General features: G+C 55.2%; 1 long non-coding RNA gene across 2 annotated transcripts; it reads left to right on the top strand.

The window, feature by feature from the left end:
• The first annotated feature begins 2935 nt into the window (after positions 1-2935).
• On the top strand, positions 2936-9446 carry LOC125753752 (uncharacterized). Of its 2 annotated transcripts, XR_007406241.1 has the most exons (4): positions 2936-3732; positions 7445-7692; positions 8467-8691; positions 9092-9446. It is a non-coding gene; the product is annotated as an uncharacterized LOC125753752 (long non-coding RNA). The 2 variants fall into 2 exon arrangements; XR_007406240.1 differs by having other exon boundaries at positions 8467-9446.
• The last annotated feature ends 211 nt before the right edge of the window (positions 9447-9657 follow it).

The raw sequence follows: 9657 nt of genomic DNA, 5'->3' as shown, positions 1-9657 counted from the left end.
TTCTTTTCCGCAGGAACAGGTAATGGGATCAAGTTCCCGAGGGAACTAAGGGACTCAGGTCTGCGTGTCTCTGAAGCTGCGTTCTCGGCTAGCCCCTGGGCATCGCCTCCCTTCTTCGTGATCGAGATGGTTGGCCTCTTTTTTTGAAAAACAAAATATTTATTTATTTATTTATTTATTTATTTATTTATTTATTTATGACAGAGAGCAAGCAAGAGAGCGAGCAGAGGGAGAAGCACCGTCTCCTGGGGCCCACATGTTACCGGCGCATGTGATGTCCTCGTCATATTACAGATTAGGACCCGGGCCGACGTGCCCAAGGCCCCCCGGCAGCAGGCGGTGGCGCTGGGCTGGGGCACAGGCCCGTGTCCCCTCACTGGCCCCTCCGCCAGCCGGTCCCGCACCCTGTTGGGCCGTGTGCGCTCTTGCCCTTGGCTCGCGCTGACCTCCTCCCAGAGGCCTCCCCCACCCTGGCCCCACCCTGTGGCCCCAACGGCCCCTCGGGACGGACCCGCTCTCTCCACCTGGAAAATCCAGCTCCCACTTTTCACATAAAGCAGCAGTAAGCCCTTGGAGCCTTCCTGGCTCGCTCCCCCCTGTGGCCTTTCCAAACTCAGTGCTCGGGCAGTGAGCGACACTGGTTTTTCTATTTGGAGTCTCCCTGAAATTAGCTTTCTTTTTAAAAATTTCAACTTCAGGGCAGCCCAGGTGGCCCAGGGGTTGAGCGTCTGTCTTCGGCCCAGGGCGTGACCCCGGGGTCCCGGGATCGAGTCCCACACTGAGGTCCCCGCATGGAGCCTGCTTCTCCCTCTGCCTGTGTCTCTGCCTCTCTCTCTGTGTCTCTCATGAATAAATACATAGAATATTTTTAAAATAGATAAATAGATAAATAAAATAAATAAATACTCCCACTTCAGACAAAGCCACATGGACGTGGAGCTGAACCACGCCCCAGCCCCGACGACACGGGACTTTGGACGCTAATCGGGGAGCGAGTTGCTTGGGATGAGGCAGTATTTCCCCGACCGCACTGACGTCTCTCATCTTCCGCGTGGCCCCTCGGCTCCTCGTGCGTGTGCACGCGAGCCCTTCACTGTCCGTTGTCGACCCAACGGGAGGACAAACAGGAAGCCGTGAACCCAACTGATGAGACAGTAAAATTTCCAGTGGAAAGAGGGTCCCGTGGGTGTCGGGCCCCCGCCGCCTCCCGAGCCACAGGCTGTGCCAGTGGCGCTGCTGCATGTGTGAGGGTGGGAGCCCCCGTCCCGCGACCCCGGGGCTGCTGCAGCCTTGCACGCGCGCGGGCAGGTGACCAGGACGTGGGGCTGGACGGGGCCTTCGCGGCCTCGGTAGGGACACACCGGACACGGGACGCGCAGGCAGGACCCGGCAGCCACGAACCGCAAGGCCGGACCCCGGTAACCTCCCGCCGCGTGGGCTTCGCATCACTCCTGAGTTTGGACACAAAGGGTTTGGTCCAAACGGTGACATCCGTGCTGTCCTTCCCCGTGTCTCAGGGACGGCAGGCGTGCCCGCAGGACCCACAGTGTCGTTATCAACGGCAGGGAGACAGAGACAGAGAGACGGAGACAGACATGGAGAGACAGAGAGAGACAGAGACAGAGACAGAGACATAGAGACAGAGACAGACACAGAGAGAGACAGACACAGAGATGGAGAGATGGAGAGAGAGAGACAGAGACATAGAGACAGAGACAGAGATGGAGAGATGGAGACAGAGACAGAGAGAGACAGACACAAAAAGGCACAGAGATGGAGAGATGGAGAAAGACAGAAACAGAGGGAGACAAAGAAAGAAACACGGAGAGACAGAGGTAGAGAGACAGAGACAGAGAGATATAGAGACAGAAGCAGGGAGACAGAGACAGAGACATGGGGAGGCAGAGACAGAGACAGAGACCAGGAGAGACAGAGACAGAGAGACCGTGATAGAGAGACATTAGTCTCAGCGTGGGAGCATCATGCTCCCTTCCCTACATTTTCCGGAGCCACCGCCACCTACACTAAGCAGAGCCTGAATCCGTCCCAAGATGAGTAGCCTGCACTTGAAGGTTCTTGAGGATTATTTAGGCGGCCTGTCGTCTCCTCTGAGCGCTGGCACGTTCAGCCGACGTCTCTCTCTGGAGCCAGCGGCATCCGGTGGGGGATGAATCACAAGGCCTGGCGTCGGCAGGAGACGGGCTGCCAAGCCTCTGGGCTGCGGGGCCTGGAGCACCCCCCCCACCCCGCCCCGGCCCTCCCTACAACCAGCCTCGGAGCCGCCAGAGGATCTCTGGCTTGAGTCGCGCTGGGGCCCCACGTGCGGCAGCGGACCGGGCTCCTGCCCCTGGGACTGCGCGGGATCCTCGGTGCCTCTCCCCGGTGCCCGGGTTTTGAGGGACGTCGGTTCTTCTTTTTTCTCTCTGCCTCCGGTCATGCTGCTTCTTCCTTCAGCAAACAGAGTAGACAGGGGACAAGTGGCCTCGCGAGCCTGTGGATGAGGACAAGGGGAGCCCTGTGTCCGCGCGTGTGCTCCAGGACGTTGTCAGGGGCTGCACCCGCGAAGGACGGCGACCCTGCCTGTAGAGCCACGTCTCCCCGCTCTGCCGGCGCTCCGGTGCCACCTTACGGGGGAGGTAGGGGCCTGGGTACAGGCCCCGGGTGGCCAGTGACACCCGAGCTGGGGGGGAGACGCTCTCCGGGTCACCCCGAAAACCAGCCGCACTTCGGTTGTCCCTTGGCCTGTGACTCTGGTGGTTTGTGCTGTAAGGTCACGGCCTCACCCCAACTCGCCCCCAACGGCTCAGGCCACCCGCACAGCAGAGAGACTTAGGGCACAGAGACGCGGGGGAAGTGGTCCCATCCCCCAGAAGAGCGGAGGTGGGCGGGGGCTGTAGGTGCGGGGCGGGGGGGGGGGGGGGGGGGGGGGCCGCAGGGTCGGCTCCGGCTGCAGACACAGGAGATCTGTGGACGCGGAGCAGCTCCCTATGCTTCTGGCTTCCTGTCCGTGACGGTGCTAACAGCAGGTCAGCGTAGACGCTCGGATGGGGGTGTCGGTCAGCCGTGGGACCCGCCCACCGTATCCGACACGGTTCCTGGTGAGCATCGGCTCCTACGCGTGTTCTTGTCACCGCAAGCGACGTGAAGTTGCCAAGAGAGCCAAGAGCGAGACGGCGGCCTCCCGCTCTGGGTGCCCGGCCGGCTTCACGGAGGAGGCGTGCCGTCTGTGCGGTGGGAAGGGGCCCACTGACCAACAGGCCCCCCGGGCGATGCTGGGCCCCCCCGACTGCGCGGGTCCCTGGTGTTCTACTGCACCAGACCAAGCGTGGCCAGCCCCAGGCCTCCGCAGGAGCCTGCCCGGCGTCACCTCTTCCCTCCGGGCTGGGGTCCCCATAGAGCTGAATCCTCTCTCTCTCCCACGGCTGCGGGCAGGCTGACCGGTGGGAGCGGATGGCACAGGCCCTCCCGGTGCCAGGGGAAGCAGGACCGCGGCCAGTGCAGGGCCTGACAAGCGTATTGGCGGTTATGCTTCTTCAGCTTCCCCAATTTAGCCGAAAGGGGGGGTAGAGGCTTCTTTTAGCTTTTCAATGATCACAAAAGTATCAATCCATTAGGGACCAAATGTGCAAGGAATAGATCTTCTCCTTCGGGGTCCATGGGAGTACATTCCACGACTCATCCAGAGGAATCTGGGCAAAATTCCCTAAAGCACAGGAAAGCATCTCAAATAAGGTAATTGTGTTCCACAAGCTACAGTAGCGGTTAAAGCCTTTGAGAGGGGCCGATGTTTAACAAAAGAAGTAATTGGGATGCTTGGGGGCGTGGCTCAGTGGTTGAGCGTCTGCTTTTGGCCCAGGGCATGACCCCAGGGTCCCGGGATCGAGTCCCACATCGGGCTCCCTGCATGGAGCCTGCTTCTCCCTCTGCCTGGGTCTCTGCCTCTCTCTCGGTGTCTCTCATGAATAAGCAAATAAAATCTTAAAAAAAAAAAAAAAAGAATTGTTCAATATTCAAACCTCACCTCGTATCTTAGTGGCTGGAGAGTTGCGTGTTGCTTTATTCTGTGAAACATTTTCACAGATTCGGTTCAAAATCTTCTTTGTATCATAGCTTCTTAATTAAGAATACGCATTTTGAAATGTCAATAGACTGTAATTCCATCAGTGGAAAGGATATTTAAATGTGATTAATATACCGTCTTTCTCCATTTCGTGTAACTCTCAGAATGAACCACTATCTCAACCCTATCAACCGTTGTTTGGGACTGAATACTGCCCCCTCCCTTTACTTGGCATCGCTTATTAATAATATCACTTATTGATATATTAGTTATATATTATCTGTAATAGGTCATATAATCATTATATTTAATTTATAATCATCATCATCATCATAATCATCTGTGACAGAGTCTTAACCTAGAAAGGACATAATGTGGCTGAGCCATTTGGCCCCGGCCCCAAGTGTGAGAGAGATCTCAGGTTTTGGCCGCAATGAATTTGAGAGTCTGATGAAGAGGAGCCAGATTTAAAAAAAAAAAAAAAAAAAAAAAAGAGGAGCCAGATAAACATGGACTCTGAGCGGAGCTCACAGAGCCACGTCTGTCTAGCAGCGTGGTGGGCACCGCGGGTTGCACCCTGATGCCGCAGCCAACACTCCCCACCTCCAAGGGGCGACGGCGGATGGATCCAAGGAAGCTGAGCCTCAAAAGCTGCAGGTGGCCGCAGCCTCGCTGGGGCTCCCGCTGCCTCGTTACTGTAGGGTGCCGTGCCCCCCTTTCGGGCCTTGTTTTTGTTCTAGGATACCCACCGAGAGCCCGCGTGGCCGGGCACCTTCTCGGCATGCAGTTGGAACAGAACTGAGAAACGGCGCCAAGTGTCCTGCAGCTCAGGACCCGAGGGAGGAGCAGGCCTGGCCGGGATTTGGGATTTACGGAGCCTGAACCCCCGCTGGCCTTCCGCAGGCTGCCTCCTCTCGCCCTGTGTCCCCCCCACACTCGCCTGCGACCCCGAGACCCTTGACCCACCAAAGGTCTGGGAGGTCAGGGGTGACGGGAAAGTTTTGTCACGTCTCCTCTGTAAGGAGCCCAACGCGGAAACTACAGACCTCTGGTATTTTTAGTTTCCTAAAAAAAAAAAAAAAAGAAAGAAGAGAAGAGAAGAGAAGAGAAGAGAAGAGAAAAGAAAAAGAACACATCGCAGAGCTGATGGCTTTCTCGTCTCCTCCGGATAGGCGTCTTCTCCTGCCTCTGATTTGTCACCTCCCTTCTCGTAAATTTAGCAGCTTTCTTCACAAACCTTACAATACCCAAAGTTCAAAGATTTAAACAATGAAGAGGGAGTACAACTGTTTACTCTCGCTTGATAGTTTTTTTTTTTTTTAACATTTTTATTTCTTTGTTCATGAGAGACACACAGAGAGAGGCAGAGACACAGGCAGAGGGAGAAGCAGGCTCCATGCAGGGAGCTCGATGCGGGACTCGATCCCGGGACCCCGGGGTCACGCCCTGGGCCACAGGCAGGTGTCAAACTGCTGAACCACCCAGGGATCCTCATTCTTTTTCTTTTTTTAGACTGATGACTAAAAATGTCATGTTATGTTGAATTTCAGTTGGTAATTTAATGGGATACAAACACAATCCATAATAGTAGTCAGACGCCTTGTGCGCTGATTCCACGTAGACACTGCACTAAACAATTCGCATTATCTCATTTAATCACAAAACAACCTTGTCGTTCTCCCCACTTTAAAGATGCAATTCTGGGGGCAGCCCCGGTGGCCCAGCAGTTTAGCGCTGACTTTGGCCCAGGGCGTGATCCTGGAGTCCCGGGATCGGGTCCCACATCGGGCTCCCTGCATGGAGCCTGCTTCTCCCTCTGCCTGGGTCTCTGCCTCTCTCTGTGTGTCTCTCATGAATAAATAAATAAAATCTAAATAAATAAATAAATAAATAAATAAATAAATAAATAAATAAATAAAAAAAAAGACACAATTCTGAGAGGTGAAGTAAATAGTCCGGGGGTCACGAGGCCAGCAGGTTGCTGACCCGGGGTCTGGAATGAGCTCAGCTGACTCCCGAGGCTGAGCCCTGAACCACACACAGCCCTCCGCTTTCTCTCCTGGAAAGTTACCCGGCTCCCGGCCATCATTAGGAATATTATTTCAAAGGGGGGCAACATTCCACATAGTTTTCACCCCACCGCGTTAGAGCCCTGGTCAGCTTCCCAAAAATGCTTCCTAATTAGAAGGAGACAGATTCGTTTTACCAAATAGAGTCTTAAGTGGGCTACAAATGCCAAGATCAGGTGGGATTCATGAACGCATGTTTGTTACTTAATGAGCACTAACTGATCCTGCTGGCCCAGAGGAATCCGTTTTTGCCAAAGGCCACCACCGTGTAATAAGCCGTATGCTATGGCGGTTGCTTTTTCCGTATTTTCTAGTAAGTTGGGCAGGGCGTTCGTTTTCATCTGGCATTTATTTATTTATTTATTTATTTATTTATTTATTTATTTATTTATTTATTCATAGAGACACGGGGCAGGGGGCAGAGGCACAGGCAGAGGGAGAAGCAGGCTCCATGCAGGGAGCCCGACGCGGGACTCGATCCCGGGACCCCAGGATCACACCCCGGTCTGCAGGCGGCACTAAACCGCTGCGCCACTGGGGCTGCCCTTTCATCTGGCTTTTAATCCATGAAGCCTAAGGCAAGGATGGAGTTCAAAGTGCAGATTCTTTGGACATGTGTTTTGGGGAAAGATGCCAAGAACATTTTTCTCTCTGCTGAGTGTCTCCTCCACGAGGGTCTTGAGAGGCTGTTTCCTTATCGAAGCCCGAAGCCCAGGGAAGTCTCACTGCAGGGCGACTTATTCACAGTTCACCGCAGCACCCGGGCGGGCCCCCTGTGAACATCTAACAGATATTATAGCTCAAAGGTCGCTGTTTATGTGAATATGCACGTATGCACGTGTGTTCTTGCTCACGTGTGGCCTGACGGAAACTAATCCGCCAGGTGACTTGGGTTCAGTGGGAAAAATGAGCACAGACTTTATTCAAATGGCTGCAAATTAATGGAGGCCTCTTGAGGTTCATGCAGGTCAAGAGCTTTCTTTCTTTTTTCTTTTTTTAAAGATTTTATTTATTTATTCATGAGACGCAGAGAGAGAGACAGAGACACAGGCAGAGGGAGAAGCAGGCTCCCTACAGGGAGCCCAATGCGGCACTCGATCCCGGGACCCCGGGGGCACGCCCTGGGCCCAAGGCAGATGCTCAACCGCGGAGCCACCCAGGTGCCCCCAGAGCTTCCTACCTGAAGAGAGAACAGCCCACGTTGATGAGGCTTTGGGGGCACAGAGGTTGGTGGACAAGCCTAGCAAGGACCCACAGGGCACATGAGTACCCGCCAAATCGATGCACCAGGATGACACAATCCATTTTTCTTTAGGAAGGGGAGAAGAAGACATCATTTCTAATAAGAAAGAAAGTCCGCACCACCCCCATCTCCGGGGCTGCCCTGTGAGCCCCCACTAGGACATCCCGCTTCCTGTTTCTCTTACCCCTGCTCAGAGGGCAATGACCTGGAGGACGCCGAGAGCGGGGCTCCAGTAGATCCAGGCAGGAATCTGCAGGGTCAATCCTTCTCGAGTCCACAGCAGTGCCAGAAATTATCCCGATGAGGAATTTTTTACTTCGGTGGGTCACACGGGGCCGAGGGGGTGGGGTTGGGGGTGGGGAGGGCGGGCGGGGGGGGGGGGTCCTGGCAAGATGCAAATAGAAAAATGACACATAGACGTTGAATTTCATTTTTGGAAAAAACGAAGGACTTAGAAATTTAGCTTTTAAGGTAAACCGACCACAAACCCCGTATGGGTTTGCTCTCTTTGGTACCCTGTGTGGCACCTTGCGACAGCTCCGCGCACACACGGAGTGGGTATCAGCCATTTACACCTCGAATACTCCAAATGGAGTTTGGGTTAGGGTTCTCAGTTAAAATGGATATTGGGGGGCAGCCCCGGTGGGTCAGGGGTTTAGCGCCGCCTTCGGCCCAGGGCGTGATCCTGGAGACCCGGGATCGAGTCCCGCGTTGATTTGTCACGTACGTTGTAACAGGATGAGGGGTGAATGCACGTAGACACCGGGAAGATTTTGACGCTTCCCACGCGGGTACAGCATCCACCCTACGTGGACGGAGGCGGTTTAGGGACGTATACTGTGAACCCCGAGGCCCCTGCTCACACAGAATGCAAACAAGTCAGCGCTGGGACAAAGACGGAGGCGGTAAGACGACGTTTAGAAAACATCCAGATCCCACAGGACAGGTCGGGGAGGAGAAAGCAAACCAAGGCGACAGACGGAGACGAGCCGTAGGACGGCAGGGTGGAATCCAACCGCACCAAATATGACATCAGAGGTTAATGAATTTGAAAAGTGGGGATTGACCGTCTTCCTAATCGCTCTGTCCCCCAGACTCCAGCACTCTGACAATAGTCAGTCACTATTGGGATAATGGTAGCCGGTCTCTTACTTTTCTGCTGTTGAAGAACAGCTGCGCGGAGGCTCCTCTCCTCCTCCGATGACCCTGCGGCATCATCGCCCGCGGAGTGGACAACTATCAGGCGGTCCCGGGCAGCAGCCCCCCGGCGCCCCAGAAACTAGAAATCTGGCTTAAACCAAGTGCTGGAAAAGCCACAGGTGCGCCCGTCAGCTCCCCGGGAACAAGCACCCCGACCGCTCACCCCGCGGGGTTTTATGGTTTTATGGGGTCGGAGGCAGCGCGGGGGAGGGAAGAGGCCACGGAGTTGCCGAAGCCACGAAGCCACGACGGGCCCGCGGCCCCCTGCGCTGTGGGCTTGACTCCCTGGGCTGGGTTGCTCCTTGGCGGCGTCTACCCCACACGCTTGGGAGTCCCGCAGCTGAGGCCGTGAGCTGGAGGGAGAGGGAGGGGGACCGCCGTCCTCTCCAGCTCCGACAGTAGGGTTTTCTGCAGCTCCCTATTTACTCCCTAAGTTAGAGGTGAGAGGTGCACGCGTGGCCTGAGCCCGCAAACAACGCTCGGGTCTGAAGACTCCTCTAGGTTCATCTTTCTTTGTAGGGGTTGATGCAGCGACAGCCCAGGCCGGTCACCAGAAGAGGCATCGGGGCAGAGACCCCCGCGCGGCCCTGGATGCTGGGCTGGGGGCCGGGGCCCGCGGGGGAGAGGGGGGCACCCTTCCACAGGCCGGGGAAGGTCAGACGCTCTGAAGGTGTGGCCGGGCGTCGGGCGCTCGGGGAGAGGCGTCCTGGGGAGACCCGCTGTGCCAGGGGTCCGGGAAACCCGGGTGGGGTGCCCCCTGCGCCCCCTCAAATGGTCCGGACAGACGCCAGCACGTGGAAATATTCATCTCTTCCATTGCAGTTTTTTGGACTTTTTTGGGATTTTTTTTTTTTTTTTTTTTTTGGTTTTGGATTTTGAGTGTTTTTTTTTTTTTTTTTTGGAATGGACTATTGACATTTAAGTCTGCGTACTTTTCTGGAAGATGAGAAAAATGAGGGCCAGCAGGGCCTGGGAACGATCTATTTTAATCTTGTGGAAATAACGCTGTGCTGCGATTTCCTCCAGTCTTACCGCCGAGGGTGGTACTTTGTGGTCAACCACCGGGATCCCACTCACTGAGTCGC

Source organism: Canis lupus, chromosome 26 (assembly GCF_003254725.2).
Source record: "Canis lupus dingo isolate Sandy chromosome 26, ASM325472v2, whole genome shotgun sequence".
NCBI lineage: Eukaryota > Metazoa > Chordata > Mammalia > Carnivora > Canidae > Canis > Canis lupus.
This window is presented reverse-complemented; position numbering and strand designations above follow the sequence as displayed.